The sequence below is a fragment of the Pteropus medius genome, unplaced genomic scaffold (assembly GCF_902729225.1).
Source record: "Pteropus medius unplaced genomic scaffold, Ma_sr-lr_union100, whole genome shotgun sequence".
NCBI lineage: Eukaryota > Metazoa > Chordata > Mammalia > Chiroptera > Pteropodidae > Pteropus > Pteropus medius.
In genome coordinates, this window is record NW_024349519.1 from 2,490,581 (window position 1) to 2,508,616 (window position 18,036).

The 18,036-nt window shown below is 37.7% G+C and overlaps 1 protein-coding gene across 12 annotated transcripts in view; it reads right to left on the reverse strand.

Annotated features, from left to right (window-relative positions):
* The window catches only part of PCED1B (PC-esterase domain containing 1B), a 193,269-nt gene that overhangs the window by 64,252 nt on the left and 110,981 nt on the right, over positions 1 to 18,036 (reverse strand). Inside the window, exon 4 of one of the 12 annotated variants that reach the window (XR_005657185.1) lies at positions 11,594 to 12,172. The exons of 10 other annotated variants lie outside the window; for them this stretch is intronic. The gene's annotated coding sequence lies outside the window, so the exon portion shown is untranslated. Of the gene's footprint in view, positions 1 to 11,593; positions 12,173 to 12,200; positions 13,093 to 18,036 lie in introns of those variants that run through there. One more of the 12 variants, XR_005657187.1, reaches the window with a different exon arrangement.

An 18,036-nucleotide genomic window follows, 5' to 3' on the forward strand; every position in this document is an offset into this window, starting at 1 on the left:
CGACCCTAGAGCCACATTCCCTAGAAACCAGACAGAATGACGCCATGACTGACACCAGGACTTGATATAATGATTACCCGCCTCCCACCCTAGGCCTGGCCAATCAGTAGAGCCCATGACTCCAACTCCTTTAGCTACTACCATGACTAATGAGTTTTCCTCTACCTAACCTATTCCCTAGAGGCCATCAGGAAGACAGGTCTTTGTGTGCCAGCTCACCTGTGCCATTAACTTAAATAATAAACTTTTCCTTTCTTTGCTGCAAACTCCTGTTCATGTCTCATTTTGCTTTGATGCACGTAGGCAAATGAACCCCCTTTAGTTCAGTAACCAAAACAGCGCTTTAAAGAGATAGCAGAATGAGATAAGTCACAGTTTATGGGGTTTTAGAGTTGCAAAGCATATTTACAATACTAATGATTATCTCCCAAAACTAAAGTTTAGAAAGTCATCCTTTGCCTCCAGATTGCTGGATTTCCCCTACATCAGGCCACTCGGAACACACCCTTTCCTCCTTGGAGTGTTCTCAGTGAACCACCAGTTCATTTCTCTCTGCCTAGGTGTGGTTATTAATTAATCAGTTCAATGATTTGTTAATTTATTTAATACCCGCTCCCAAACCCCACTGCTCATTCCAAAAAGAATTTAAAGTAGATCATCATTATTCATGTGAAAAAACAAAGAGATAGTCTTGTTCCTCAACATTTCTTTACAAAGCCCTTTGTCCCCAAGCTGGGCTTCTGCTTCTTATCTCGCTCAACCAAGAAGCAAGGTTTGTTTTTTCTGGAGATGGCCCCACCTTTGTCTCGTAGGGCAGCTTTGAAGTATTTGGTTAGAACAAGAGGAACACACCCTCCTTCCCCTCTAGTGCTTCACTCTGAAAATAAATGGTTTATATATACAGTCATGCACTGCTTAACATGGAGATACATTCTGAGAAATGCATCGTTGGGTGATTTGTGGTTGTGCAAACATCATAGAGTGCACTTACACAAACCCAGATGGTGTAGCCTACTACACACCTAGGCTTTATGGTACAGCCTGTCGCTCCTAGGCTACAAGTTTGTACAACATGTTACTGTACAAAACAACACGAGATTAAATCAAGCACAAGAGACAATAACGCAATCAAGAGACTTGGTGAAAAGGTGAAAGGATTAAGGAGTACCAATTGGCAGTTATGAAATAGTATTGGGCATATAGAGTACAGCATAGAGAATATAGTCGATAATATTGTAATAACTAAGTATGGTGTTAGAGGGTACTAGACTTATTGGAGGAGCATTTCATAAGTTATATAAGTGTCTAACCACTATGCTGTATATTTGAAACCAATATAATGTTGAATGTTAACTGTAATTGAAAATTTTTAAATACTAAAAAAAAGAGACTTGTAAACACGAGATGTATGAGGCTGCCGCTGGTGTAACACGGCATATCGTTTTATAGCAAATTTTTTTTATAAGTAGAAATAGTACACTCCAAAATAACTATAAAAATACAGTATAGTAAATGCATAAATCAGTAACAGTCATTTATTTTCAAGTATCACGTACTGTACATAATTGTATGGGTCACACTTTTATATGTCTGCAGTGCGGTAGGTTTGTTTATATCAGCATCACCACAAACCTGTGAGTAATGCAGTTCAATGTTGCTAGGCAATAGGGATTTTTCATCTTCATTATCATCTTATGAGAGCACCATTGTATGTGTGGTCCATTGTTGACTGAAACATTGTTTTCCGGTGCATGTCTTCATCTCCTTTGAGCTTAAAACCCATATATTCAAAACATTTGATAAAGAAAAAGAAATTTCAAGCAGGCTCCCAGTGGTCTTCCCTAGAAACAGATTAAGTGTCCATTATTTAGAATGAATCCAAATCATCACAAGTTGTATCACAGGCTGGGCCCATGAGAGTTTATTCACAGAAATTAATACTCACAAATTTATCCACACATTTTCCACATACATTTGTTCATTTCATGTACGATAGTTCTAGAATGATGGCTCTTACAGAAGTATGTGGCTTTTTTACTTCGCCCCTTTCATACACCATAGTGAGTTCTAAATTCTTACTGCTTGAGATCAAACTACACTGTTCAACGTTCTCCCATGTTCCCCTGTCTGCTTTAGGAAAATGTCTCCAGTTTTCCTAGGGATGTTTTTCCTATAAGAAGAATTTGAAGGAAGAAAATAACTCAGTTGATCAACGTGATCATCTTCCACTTCAACATGGACATACTCTTTACCATATGTCAGGAATTATGGAGTGATTCTTTATCATCCCATTATGCTCAGCTGTTGTTTACTTTTTGTGAATTGAATGTTGACAATTATAGTTTGAGGGTTTTTTTTAACAGCATATGCTGAACAAGATAAAATATTTAGAACAACTTACTTTGGACTTAGTAATTATGCTCATGCTTTCAGCCCATTTATGACTAAATTAGAACATTTAGTAATGTTTGGTGACAACTCCCACACTTTGTAAGCACCAAGGGGAAAAATTATAATTTATTTAATTGGTTTTCATTTGGAAGGGAAATACCCCATTTCAAGTGTGTTAGAAAAGGCGCTGTATATTCCCCCATGAAAATACACAGATGTTCAGACATTTGAGAAATTAACATATATCTTCCCAAAGGAAACTTACAAAGGCTATTTCATTACATTACAACCATTCCTTTCATCCGCATAATTTTTTCAGGATCACTACCAGTCACCTCTTTTTCCCTTTACATATTCTTTCCAGAAGCCCTGAACTTCAGACAGAGATGAGGTCATTAAATTATTGTTGGTTTCCAGGGCCACCATAGACAGACTAAATGGCATCATTTATTCAATAAGCACTTAAGGAGTGCCTGCTCTATGCCACGCCTGTGCTGGATGCTTGGATTCTGAGATAAACTAAATGTGGTCCCTTCTTCAAAGACCTCATGACTTGCAGAGATGAAGAAGAAAATGCACAATTACAACTCTGTAGAAGATAGGAGGCACCTTAATCAACAAAAATGAGGAGAGAGTAGCAGCAGGGCAGCTGAGAAACATTACTAAGAGCAGGCAACGTTTGCATGAGTAAAGGGGGAGAGAGGAGCTTCAGTCAGTGATGCCCCCACTCAAAGGCCCAGAGGCAGGAGAATGCGCCCCTCAGTCAGTGATAGTTATTAGTTCACTGGTGAGCTAAGGGAGAGGGAACTCAAACTGAAAAGTTAAGTGCAGAGCAGATGGTGCTGGGCTTTGCACATGAAATTTACTCTGAAGGCATTGGAGAATGCATGAAGGATTCTGCATTTTCTCTGGTGTACAATATGGGAAGGTGGATGGGAGCTAGACAGATGGCAGCCTGTGCTGTATGAACCTGAACCAGTACTGTGGCAAGGTGAGTGCAGAGAAGAGAACAGACTTGAGTGAATTTTCAGGATGGATCAAATATGTTCGAAGTGTGGAAAATCTTGCTTGTAGAAAGTCTGGGCAGAAAAACTGGAGTAAAGACAAAAAAAAAAAAAAGCTTCATCCCCTTTCCATGCTGCTATGGCTGGCCAGGCTCCAGTCCCATAATGGAGGGACATATTTTATGGGAATAATAGATAATTATCCAGCACTTACTGTGACCAGACTGGCACTTTACGTTAAAGGAGATCAGGATATGCCACCCCAAAACATGTCATTTTGGCATAAGAATTACTTTGAGCTGAAGGCAACTGAGAACCAATAGACACAGAAGAGTTCCCTGCTCTCCCCTCGTCTGCCTAAAAGCAGGGCATAAATTTCCCTTTGTGACAGGGCCTCTCTCCCCCAGAAGGGAAGAGCAACTCTAATCCCTGGAGATGGAGAGTCAACATGGAGATGAGTCTGCATAAACAGACTTTACTAAAATAACCCTTATCTTCCATTAGTTTCCTGATATATTTCCTAGTCACTTCCCCACAATTTATCATCTCTTGAAATCTAAACCCCCTTCCCTTTGTTATAATGGTATATAAGCCCCTCAGGTTAACCATTTCTTTGAGTTTCACTCCTTTTCTGTGAACTCCTGTGCATGTAATTATTAATAAAAATTGTGTTTTTCTCCTTTTAATCTGTCTTTCCTTAGTTTAATTTGCAGGGCCCCAAACACTAAACTTAAGAGGGTAGAGGAAAAGTTTTCCTCCTTGACAAAATGCATTATTTCATTGAATCCTCATCCCTCTTAGAGAGAAAGGTAGTACTACTATCCCATTATATAGATGCAGAAACCAAACTAAGAGATGTTAAGAAGCTAGTCCAAGGTCAAGTAGTTGATAAGTAGCAGATGTGGGATTTGGACCCACAGCCTGATTGTCTAACAACTATGCTGTATAATCCCAACACAATAGAAAGACAGACAGACTAACAGAGCCAGCAGACATGGATTAGGGTACCAGGAAATCTATATTCTAATCCTGGTCCTGTCATCATCAACAATAAAGTTAACCATGAAAATATTTTATTGTTCTCCATAGTTCAGATTGCCTGAGATAAAGTATGACTTTGGATGATGGGATGAAATTTTGTTACTCTCCCAATTTATATGGTGAAGTCTTAACCTTTAGTACCTCAAAATAACCCCTAGTGCCTTATTTGGTGATAAAATCTTAAAGGGGTAGTAAAGTTAAAAGAAAGTAACTTTCTGACTAATGTCTCTATAAAAAGAGGAGATTAGGACATTGATTTACACAGAAGGAAAAACATGTGAAGGCATAGATAGGAAACAACCAACTATATATATACCAAGGAGAGAGGCCTCAGAAGAAATTAACCCTGCAATACCTTGATCTCAGACTTCTAGCTTTCATAATTGTGGGAAAATAAATTTCTGTCATGGTACTTTGTTATGGCAGCACTAGTAAACTAATACAATCATATAAACTCTCTGTATTTTATCAACACACAGTTTTTAAGTTACCATTATGTCCCAGGCACTATTTTAATGTTTTTCATCTACGTTTAGCAATGATTACCATCCTTCAATAGTGAGCCCACAAGCTAAACCACAGATATTTAAATTCCAAGAATATATCAATTTCCAAGAAAATGAAACAAGTCCTTTCTGTTCTGTTAAATGCAAAAATAAACACCTACACAGGCCAGTTGGGGGCTGCAGGGGATGCTTTTTGACTTAGGCATTAACCAAGGTTATTAAGCCTAAACCATCAATTTCTCTAATTTGAAAGAGGAAAGGTAAGCAGCAGAGCTCCTCCTGATGACCTTATTTTGAGCAAATCTCTCTCTTTAGTTGGATAACTCCATTGCCCCAGGTTTAACTAATCTGTGATGACCAAGTTGGTCACATTAATACTATTTACCCAATCACAAAGCCCTAAATGGTTACCAAGGGAGGCCCTGTGGAGAGCCAGCTTTAATAGAGATGAGAAGGGAGTAAACTGAACTCCCCAACTTATGTACAAAGTTTTTGTGGAGGTGATTCTAAGAGAGGTATAGGGGAACAGAGGACAGCCAGTAGGGAGTGATAGAGTTGAGTTGAAAAGAAAAGATGAAGAGAAACATGGCAGCTGCTATAGGACAGAAATGTGAAGAAATGGTGAAGATACACTTAGGTTTTGGTGTGTGATTTGTGATGTGCATTCCTCTTTAATTTATCTATTTGCCTCTTTACTCGCAGACCCATTCCCTGCCTGCGCTCTGTCTGTCTGATTTCCAGGCTCTCTTGACCACCCACTCTAGATTAGGTTTGCCAGTGAAGAGCACTGGTGGAGCCCTGGAGTTTTGGAGGAGAGGAGAAGCCAAGGCGTTTTTGTCTTTTCTCTCTGCTTTGAGAGGCATATCTGGCAGTAGCTGCAACACTTGCATGGCTAATCCTCTGTGTTCAATACCCTTCATTCAATAATCCGGTGTGGATTTTGTTTTGCTGGCAGAACTCCGATTGATATAGAGGAGAGGCACCTTTTCTCCTCACCTGGCTTCCGTAATGAGAATTTCTCTAAATGCAGGCTTTGTCTCTTTTTGCCCCTTTACTCTTTCCACCCCTGGGGCTCTGGAGTGAGTAATATGATCACAATTTTGAAAGAATCACTGGGCTTGTTAAATCAACTCTGCTTCTTCCTTTTTGGAGTGCGCCTTCCAAAGGAGCACCATGTCCCTCTGTATTGTAAGTCTTGCCTGGTCATGCCTGCCCTGGTCAAACAAGTGCCTGCCTACGGGCAAGTCTGTGTAATTTCAGCCCATTTGACCACCAGGCCTAAAGCTTAGTCTTCCAGCCTGGTCTCTAGCAGCAACAAAGGTCATTTCGATTTGCTCTAACTTTGTTTTATTTCTTCAACTTGTTCAGAACCCATGTGGGAAAGAGGAATACTATTTGATGAGGCTCCTTTAGAGACCTTAACATTATTCATTGATTCTTTTGGAACTGGATTTACGGAGGTTTTTTTTTTTTTTTTTTTTTGATGCTACAATAGCAGAGAAAAGCCTAAAGCCAGAGGCATAGCTGATTAAACAATGTTCTCCTCAGCAATTTCTGGAACTCTCCAGTTGGGCTCACATGTGTCCATGGATCAGCCCTGCTTATTGCTTACTTCCCAACTTCTCTTACCTGACAGGTTGACAGTGGCACCACTGAGTTAGAAGATTTTTCCTAACCCCAGGTTGATGTGGCCAAAATTAACGTCTGCCTGTGAGTTTGGAATCCCACAATCCATTGCTGTTAGAAGTAGAGTCCTGCTGTACTTGGTGTCAGTAAAGCTGACTTCTAGTATAAGGCTCCTCATTTCTAGAACCACCAGCACCCTGAACTCCCAGGGCCAGAGCCTTCTTTCCTCATGGTGCATTCTTCCTTAGTAGTCCCTGTCATTCTCCCTGTAATCTAGCTGTTTTGTAACCACTGGCATTCTTTACACAAACACACACATGCACGCACGCACGCACACATGCACACACACATGTATGCATGCATGTCTAATTCTCTCATGTGTGCATAGTTCAAATCTTTTTCCTAGGAGACTCCTCAGCCATCATGTAAAACAAGGATTCAAATATATGTACCAGGGGAGGGTTATTCCCAAACTTCACTTTCCAGAAGCATCTGAGTCTCAGCCATGGCCTTGTATCAATATATATATTTAAAGTTGAGCCCAAGGTGAAGAGTTCTGCTTCTAGATACCCCCTGGGCTGTTTTTCCATTCTCCATTCTCTTTGATCAATTCACATGATCAAATTCATTTGATCAATGTAGCAGAGAAAAATCGAGCTCTTGAAATGAAGTCAGATAAGAATTTCTTACAAAAGAGCACATTTCTTCACAGTGTTGTTTGAATCCACGATGGGGCCAGGATTCCAGGACAAGAGATAACTAAGCTAGAAACAGATTAGGACTCTGCTGCAGAAAATGCACTTTGGCTCCCAGAGTGATGGAATCGTGATAAAATGAGATCGTTTGTGATATCTCTACAGAGAAATACTGCAGGCTAACCTGAAGCTCCTTGAGTTTATAACAAAATCCCAGTGGTAGCCATTTGGAATGTGGATTTTCACTTCCTTCTTGTATCCTTTTGCCCAGTACTACTGTATGGGGCACCCAGTAGGTGAGCAATCAATGATGAGTGAATGAATGATGTTTTAAAGGATTTCTAAAATAGATCAAGACCATTTGCCTAAAAAAAAAAAAAAAAAGCTATTTTAGCCCTTTTTAGCCCTATTTTCCCCTTCCGTTCTCTTTAAATTTTTGTCCTCTTATTTTACCTCATTTCTCCCTTTAGACACTTATAGTCTGCTTAATGGGTTCCAGAAACTCTGGGGCAACTCTTTCTGCCACTACCATCCTGCCTATCTATGGGTAAGTAGTTTAAATAACCTGTGAAGGGCAGTTTTATGAATCTATTGGAGAAGCATGACTGGAAGATAAAAGGACAGTTGAAAATACTTTTTTGAAAGTTAAAAGCCCTATATTTTATTATTATTTTTTCTGGCTAAAAGCCCTATATTTTATGTGCTGATCATTATTCCCAGTGTAACCAAAAAGGGCCAAGTCTGATAATTGAGTGCAGTGAGAGCTAGTTGAAGTAAAGTTTCTTTCTCTGAGGTCCCAGGGCCCCTATAGGTCCTGTATGTATTTGTCATCAGCATCTCATTCTTAGAATGAAAGACACAGAAAAACACATCTATGACAGAAATAGATATGGGAAAATGTGTGGTTCTGATGATGGTTTGGGAAGGGTACACCTTCCTTCCAATGTAACTAGGTTTACTGAGATCTGGGAAGATAAGCCCCTGTGTGGCCCCCATGATCTTCTGGGCAGGGTTGTGTGGTGTGGCTGCATCCTCATGGTAGGTAGAGGAGAAAAAACAACTGAGAAAAAAAAAATTAAAGATGTACATGAAAGGGGGGCGGAATTGATGGTGTGATGATAATGACAACTACGGTTTTCAAGTGTCTACCAAATGCCAGGTATTTTACTCAGCTCTGTACTATATTTATCTCTCATCTTCCCACAGCCCTATGAATGGGACATTATTATTCTTATTCTTCAGATCAGGACATAAGCTCAGAGGGAGTCTTTAACTTGTTTGAAGTTATATAACTACTAAGCGGTAGAGCAATGAATTGAGCCCAGGTCAATTTTAACCTTCAGCATACAGTTTTTGTTTTTCGTTTTTTATTTTCACTTGAGGAGACTGAATCTTTCAAGTTCCAAGGAATATGGAGGTCACTAGTCTTTGAAAGGAAGAGAGAGGAGGAAAGGATGAAAGGATAGTAAGCCTACCAAGAAATGTTCAAATGGTCTCTTAAGTACCCATAGAGAAGGAGCTGTGTCCATCTTTTCACTCTTGTATCCTCGGCACCTAGTCCTGGCACAAAATAGGTGTTTAATAAACATTTTTGAATGAATGAATGAGTAAATGAATGAAAAATATAAGTAAAAGGTCACAGAGACTTTTGAAGGGTACAGAAGAGAAAATGAAGAACTTGGATTGACTTTGCCTTGTCTCTACTGTGTCTTGAGAAAAGACATGAGGGCTTAAAAAAGTAGATGAGATTCAGAATAGCCATTTTGGAAATATAATAGAGAAGTCAACAAAAGATTAAGTCAAGAATGGCTGAGTAGTGAGGACAATGCTCCAGAAGTGTGTATAAATTTGTCAGTTATTTCTGAATAGTACTCTCTTGGTCAGGACGCTATAGAAAAAGATTTGGAGTTGCTTTCTAATCCCATATAACCTGTTTCACTATCATTAATGTAAAAGAATGAATTAAAAACCTGCCATATACAAGATATTTTATCAAGTGATGATGTTGAGAATTACGATTTCAATTGAGAAACCTAATAAGTAGTGCTGGATAGAACCAGGAGTCAAGTCAGTTCTGCTTTAAAGGCACATCTTTAAATATCTATTTAAAATAGTTACTATTGCTATATATATTTTTCATTTTACCATAAATATTTCAGAGTATGTCTATAAATGGTAGGGACTCTTTAAAAATATAACCACAATATAATTATCACACTGAAAAGAAATTAGTAATGCTTTTAATGACATCATTACAATATATTTACTTGTTGTTCAAATTTCCCCAAATTTAATTTTTATAGGTATTTGATCAGGATTCAAATATGATGCATATATATATTGCAATTAGTTTATATGAATCTTTAAGTCTGCAAGTTCTCTCCCTCTCACAACTTACATGTAATGGAAATCAAGTTTTCCTCTGTTGAGTTCCCCACAGTCTGGATTTTGCTAATTGTGACCCCAAGATGTCATGTAACATGTTATTTTGGTCTTCTATTCTATCTCGAAATGGTATTTGATTCTAGAATCTTGAAGAGATTTGATTTTTCTAGCAAGAACACACTTCATAAGAGGTGATGTGTACTTCTGCTAGAGAGAATCTAGACATCTCCTTTTGAGCAGTTTGTATCTACAGATGATCATGGTTTAGATTAATTATTTCATCGAGGGTTAAAAAATGGTGATATTCTAATTATATTAGTCATTTATTTATTAGTTGAATTCTCCCAAAAAGAAATTTCTTCTCATGATAGTTATCCTGAGATACAGTTTATATACATAAAAGCAGGATAAATGCTTGATTCTTCCTCTTTATTTGCCATTTTAAAAACAGTGGCATGGTTCCCTGGTATCTTCCAGAGGTTACCAATGAGGATGTTTGTTGTGGCTCTTGTATTTGTTTGATTTTTGATTTCTGTGTACAGACTCTGAAGCCATACTGCCTGGAAACAGAATCCCAGGTTTGCCACATGACTTTGAGCTAAGCATTTAAACTTTCTGAGCCTCATCTTCATCGTTTGTAAACTGGGGACATGTAATGGTGCCTTCATGACAAGATTGTTTTGAGGATTAAATGAGAATAAATATACATAGCACTTGGGAAGATGCTTGGCACATGGTTATCCCAATGTAAGTGCTTGTTATCATTAGTATTGCTATTGCTGTTTTTAAGTGTTCTTGAGTGGATGCTGGGCAATAATATTTTGTAAAAGGTCCCCAAGTGATTCTAATGTGAAGCCCAGGTAGAGAACCACGAGACTTGAGAGTTTTAAAGAGATAATGTTTACAAAGCAGGGGAGTGAAAATGACTGTATTTGTATTTTAAAAAGATAGCCCCAAGATCGAGTCCCTGCTCCTTCGCTCACTAATAGCATGAGGTTTGGCAAGCACATTAACCTCTCTAAGCCTTAGTTTCTTCATAGGAAATAAGATTAATAATAGTGCGGGGCTCATAGAAAGGCTGCCAGGATCAATGATTCTGTACAACTCTAGTACACAGTAAGTGCTTAATAAGTGTTAGCTGTGATATGTCCAAAAAACTTCACCACAAGCCACAGTCCGTGTGCCCAACTGACACTCCTCCTCTCCCTGCCTAGATGTATCTCTTCATAGAACTAGTTTGTTCTACCTTTTCACCATTTCTTTATTCAAATAGAAAAGGCAAGAATGGGATATTGGAGAAGACTATATTCCACACAACCAGCTGTAGTAGAAAGGTATCTGTGCTCAATGCAATGAACAGCTACGTAAACTTACACTCCAGGAGTTCGTAGAAGAACATTTAATTTAAATAGTATTTTGAAAGAGAAACATTTCAAATTTGCTAAGCACAAAAATAAAGACCATTTGAACAGCTCTGTGCCCAAGTCCAGATGGATTTTCTGTTATCTTATTTGTACTTCCTGTCTTATCAGATAGTTCCTTCCTCTTCCCGTTGCACAGCTTTCAGTCATTTGTTTTTGTTATCTACACAGTATAAAATTTGGGCATTGCATTTGAGATATTGTGTGCTTTACAAAGAAGGTATTTTGTTTTCCAATATCTTAATTCATCGTCCATAAAGACAATAGACAAGAAAGTCTTTAAGAGACAGATGCTAAGGGATGAATTATTGATCAAACCATAAGCAAGTTGGAAGATGAAATGCATTTGCTAAATCAGTTTTTTTTTTAATCTTTTCCAAACTTTTTATCTTCCTAGGCTAGAGATGTATCAATAATAGAGAAAAATGTTATATACACAGGTAGGACCAACTAGAACAATCAGAGGCCTTTTATGATTTCCCAGCCCATGGGCCCTGTGTTATGGAAAACTAAACACATCAAACTGCATTTATCAATATTTAATTTATTTCCCCATTTTTTAATAAATCAATATCATCTATAACTGCTAGCCAGAACATCCAATATGAGACATTCAGTCTCACCAAGTATGAGACAACCTATGTTACTATATTGTATTGCTAGAATTCCAGCTAAAAGCAAGAAAGTATTTGGCCAAAACCATCTTTAATGTGAAAACACATTGTATTTTCTCCCCTGGCATGAAGAGTGGAGGTGACAATCCTGACTTTCAGGGCCCTTTAACTTTTGGTTCCATCCTAAATGGGCAGATTGGCCCCTCAAAGATGTCTGTTCTCTAGAACCTGTAAATATGCTAGGTTTCATGGCAAAGAAGAATTAAGGTTGCTGAAGGAATTACGGTTGCTAATCATCTGACTTTGAGATGGGGGAGATTATCCTGGATTATCCAGGTGGGCCCAATATAATCACAAGGTCCTTAAATGTGGAAGCAGGAGGCAGAAGAGTCAGTGTCAGAGTGATATGATGTGAGAAAGACTCAACCAGCCATTACAGGCATTGAAGATGGATGGGCCCAGGAGCCAACGAATGTGAACAGCTTCTGGCTGGAAAGGCAAGAAAAGGGATTTTCTGTTAGAGCCTCTTCAAAGGAACATAGCTCTGCCAACACCTTGATTGTGACCAGAGAGACCAATTTCAGACTTCTTGCCTCCAGAATTGTAAGGTAATACATTTGTGTTATTTTAAACCACGAGTTTGTAGCAATTTGTTATAGCAGCCAGGAAAACTACTACATAATCTCTTTTTGCAAATTATTGACCTTTACTCCCCTAATGGGCCCTGTGTTCTGGCCAGTGTGACCTCCTCTGTGTACTTGGGCATGCTCCTCTACCTACTTCTGAGTCCTTGTTTATAGTCCCCTCATTAGGACATCATTCCATCTCATATCAGTAGAGGCGAGCCCTGTTCATCTTTCAGATGCCTCCTCTGCCACAGGCTCCATTTTTCCTGTATCTGTCAGATGCATGCAATCTCTTACTGCTTTGAACTCCTGCAGTTCTGTAGCTATCTCTCTCTCTCCTGGAGCTTAAGTGCATTTTCTTCTGTAATAGAATTATTTGTACACGTGTCATATCTTCTCTACTGGATTTTAAGCTACTTGATGACAAGGCTGATGTTTGATTAATCTTTAAATCTTCCCCAGTGCTTAGCTCAATAGATTAATGTTCTATAAACTTAACATATAATCATAGCCTTTTATATATGTATACATATATATATATGCATGTATGCAAATGACATCATTGAACCACCATATGCCCTCACAGGAATATAAGAAAAAAGTAAAAAACTAAGGTTTTTCCCAGGCATATCTATTTTTTAAGGAACAGCTCAAGCACTTGAAATTTCACAAAATGGAGATTGAAGAATGGATAAGTATGGTGGAGTTTATCCCTTGATTGAAGAGATGCATATTAGAAGTGGAGAGCTGTATTGGAGACACCTCTGTGGTCACCTGAAGGATCTGAGCAAAGAAAGGAACGTGAGGTCCATGAGTAACAGTGGGGAGGCCTTGGGCTAATAGCCCAAGTTTTCTTTTTATTCGGGATCCAGCCACTGGAAAAAAATGCAAATTTTTTTCATGCAGGTATTGATCAATATATTTCTTTCTAGAAAGAAAGAAACTAAGAATGAAATTAAACAACCACAACGTCAAATGGCTGATGGCATACTTGGCTTGTACATCTCTGTAAGACAAGGCCATTCTTTAAAAAAAAAAAAAAGGTTTTGTTTCCAAGATAAGTAGGTATCTTTTTGGCACCAGAATTTTCAGTTCTGTGAAAATAGAAAATCTTTGTTGTCGATATTTTGCCTAGTATAGCAATTACTTTAGCTATGTTTTAGCTTTTGTCCTTCTAAAATAAATGTTAGACCCGTGAATGCACATCCCTCTAAAGACTATTGTAATCCTGTTACATTTTTAGTTCTTTTCCTCTGAAATGATAGATAACAGATATATATTTTTAATTGCTTGTATTTTTGACTATTTACTATATGCCAGACATTATGCTATGTTCTTTAAAGGTATTTTGACATTTAAAACTAGCAATCCTGTGAGGTGGGCATTATTATTTTCATTTTAAAGTTTAGGTAGCTGAGCCATATAGAGTTTAGTTTCTTGCACAACCTCTCATCACCAATAAAGGCCATAGAGTCAATTTACCCAGAGGTGTCTGTGTCCCTAAGACCATGTTCTTGACCTCAGTGCCACCCAAACTCTCTCTGTGAGCTATTTACCAGACAGAGGGGGCAGCTATGTTTCTCCTGTACCGAGTAGTATCCAGATGGTGGCTGCTAATCTTAGACAATAGAATTATAAGGAAACTCTAGACAGGATGTTCCAACTTTTTTTTAATAACAACCTGTAATAAAAATCACATTTACCATCTAGTCACAGAACACTCACACACATCTCATGATGAAATAATATCATTGCTACTTAATAGGTACTCTGATATGTCTTATTCTATTCTATTTCTTTTCTTTTAGAATTCTGGTCAGGAAGCACTAGATTGTTTCCACAATTTACTCATGAGTCATTATCTTTATTCTGATAAAGACAGCATTAGTGTATAGCTAGTCTATTTTATACCATTACCTCCTCCCTCCCACCCCCGCTTTATTAAAATGTAATAGAAATTGGTTGCTCGTATTTATATTTTACAATTCAATGAGTTTTTTTTCAATTATAGTTGGCCTACAATAACATATTAGTTTCAATTGTACTGCATAGTGATTAGAGATCTATATAACTCACGAAGTGATCATCCCACTAAATCTAGTACCCCTCTTCCCCTCTACATATTACAACATTATTAACTATTTTCTTTATGCTACACTTTTTATCTCCATGTCTATTTTGTAATTATCCATTACAATTACCTTTTTTAAAGAGTGTTCTACCATCTTAGGCAAGTTATTTAATTTCTAAGTCCTCAGTTTTCTCATCTGCAAAACGAGGAGATTGAGCCCCATTTGTGATTCTTAATCCTGGCTGCACATTAGAAATATTTAGAGAGATTTTATCACACCTACTGTAATAATAAAAAATGAAAAATCTTTAGTGAGCTTTTAAATACCTCATGTACAGGTTTTTGCCTCAGAATTTCTGATTTAATTGGTTTGGGATAGGGCCTGTTTACGGATATTTTCTTTCTTTTTTAATTTTTTTTCTTTTTTAAATGTTACTGCAACTTGCTACCAGAGTTAGGAATTACTGGACTAGATGATTGTTAAATTTTCTCCCAGCCCCCAATTCTAGGCTATTCTGTCAGGATGAAGAGGTTACATTTTTAAAAATTATATTTTAAATTTATTCGTGTAAGGAGAAAAGGGCATTAACCCTGAGACATATCCCTTACCACAATGGTTTTCGCATACTAGTTACATAAGGAATTGGCTATTTGGCTCATCCCTAGCAATTCTGACCCTGTGCGTCCTGGGTGGGGCCACACACTCTGCATTTTTAACAAATAACCTTAGGCGATTCTGATGAAAATGGCTTCAGGAACACTGTACATCATCTCAACAACTGTTTATACTTCCCACGGTCCTCAGTGCTTGGCCTATGGTTGGTGCTCTGAAATGTTTGCTAGATTGCTATACCACAAACCTGCCTGGCCACTCTGCTGCCCTGTGTCAGCTCCATGGCTTCATGCTCATTTCCCCAGGTCTTTGATCCCTTTATTAACCAAGTTCAAACATTCAGATTCTCTTTTTTCTCCTACTCCAACCATAATTATGGCCTTAAATACTAAAATCACACTCAAACTGGGTAACTAATATTCTGAGAAGTGAATATATGGTGCTAGTTAAAACGATAGGATGAATTTGGAATAAATCTTCAATTTTATTTAACAAATATTTTTATATTGCTGTGTGCCAATCATAGTTATAAGGGCTTTACAAATATTAACTCAGCTTATGTCCACCCACAATAATCCTATGAGGTAGGTGCTATCATCTTCCTATTTTATAGATTAAGATCCTGAATCCCATTGTATCTGTAGCACTGATTTTATTATCCAGTTAATATTTTAATATGAGACATGAAACAAATGTAACTTTTGTGGTAGGCTGCTGCAAGGTGACCTCCTATAGAAACAAATTCAGTGTCTTCCATCGTTAGAAGTATTTCAGAGGAAAATATTGAGAACATAGTATTAAGGAATTACTTAGTAAAGCATTCTTAAGTTAATTGACCTAAGTAACAATTTCCTTGAATAACCTTATATAATATGGCTTTCTTATCTAAATTTTATCTCTAGCCCTGAAAATTTAATGTACTGCTTAATAAACATTTTCATTTAGTTAACAAATATGTATTTGCCAATAAACTAATAAGAGACTAGAATATCATTTGCCAATTGACATAGTTATATAACACCCTCATTTTGATGTGTAATTTATTTATTGGTCGATTGGAAAGATACATTCTCAAGATGAAGATGACTTCACAAAGGAGCACTTCCCACTTTTAATGTCCTTTTATTATCTGGTCCTCTTGGTTAGTTTTATTGAGTCTTATACAATCCCCAGACTTTTCCTTCTTCCCATCTGCAAAACCAAGACAACTTGTCTTCTATCTTCAGGTTCTTCTTCACTTGGTCTGTACCCTTGCTGCCCATCTAACTCTGAGCTTATTTCCAAATGTTGATATTGGGGCTCTTGGGTTGTTTCAAAGACCTGGCATCTATCTAAAAACCACATTTCAGATGATCAGTATCATATCTTTTCCCCTGTGCCTGAGGGGTCCTTGTTTGTAGAGTCCCAGATGATTGAGAGGAGGGGTCTGAGAGTAGACTCCAGTTGTACTCACTGTCATATCTCATGGTGGCCAGGCTTTTCTGTAGGAAATGTATCTCAGAGTAACCCAATAGCTCTCATAGATGAAAAAAAAAAAAGAGTCTCTTCTTTACAAAAGAATGTCACTAAGAAATGTACAAGGAATGGAAAAACAGAAAATCAACAATTTTCCACCCTTAATGAAATCACAGTTTCAAGAAAGAATCATCAATGGGTGCTAAAGCCATTAAGTAAAAGATTGATGAGGAACTGGAATATCGACATGGTACCAGTGCATCACCCATAGGACGCAAGTCACAAATGGGAAAACCTAACTTTAAAACGCAGGCTTCCAGCTGTCACCCTGTACTTGGTGATCAATCTTAACATAGAACACTGAGAAACCAGCTTATATACCTCCTGTACAACACCTTACCTGTGACATATTTTACCAAAAATGTTTAACTTTCATCTAATCGAAACTTTGGATCTAATGTTCACATTATAGAAAACACAGGGGATAAAGTAAAAGTTAAATGACATTATGACGAAATCATTAGATGAACTCAGAAAGTGGAATATTCTACAGGACAAATCTTTTCAATGAGTCGTCATGAAAAAAAGAGAGTGTGTTTTGGGTTCTCTTCAAGATTAAGAGATTCAGACACATAATAACCAATGCAATGTGTGATTCTTTAATGGATCCCAATTTGAATGGCTGTAGAAAACATGTTTGTGACTGAGTGTCTGTCTTAGTCAGTTCAGGCTGCTATAATAAAGTACTGTAGACTGAGTAGCAATAGAAATTTATTTCTCGCAGTTCCGGAGGCTGGACATCCAAGGGCAGAGTGTTAGCATGGTCGAATTCTGATGAGGGCCCTCTTTTTCTAACTTCTCATTGTATCCTCAAATGGCAGGGCAGAGAGAAGCAAGCTCTCTTTTTACCGTTATAAGGTTTCTCATCCCATTCATGAGAGCTCCGCCTTCATGACCTCATCTAATCCTAATTATCTCCCAAAAGTCCCACCTCTTATTACCATCACATTATGGGGTACCATTTCAACATATGAATTTTGGGGGGATATAAATATTCAGTCTATCAGATGATAGCCCAAAAGTTTTGTTAATTTTGATAGATATGATACTTATCTTGCATTATGTAGGAAAATGTCCTTATTTCTCACATTTGAAATATTTAGGGGTGAAATATTATGAAATAATTTACTTCAGAAAGAGGAAAAAGAAAATGTGGCAAAATATTAACAATGATTATAAATTTAGGTTATGTCTATATGACCAGAATTACATGATTCTTTTTACATTTTTCTTTGGTAACTTTCAAAGTGTGACACTTACTAGAAATGCATATTCCTGGGCCCCACTGTAGACCTACTGAATCAGAAATTGCTGGGGGAAGACAGCAGCAATGGTGTTTTAACAAGCCCATCAGGATATTCTGATGCACCTTGAAGTTTGAGGACCACTGCCTTAATACATGGTGCAGTTAGGGAAGAGTAGAAGGTAGGAAAAGGATCAATGTGATTAATTACTGAGACAAAACATAAGATCAAAAATTTTAGTCCATGCTATGTAGACATGAAAGTGAGAAGTGAAGATATGAAGG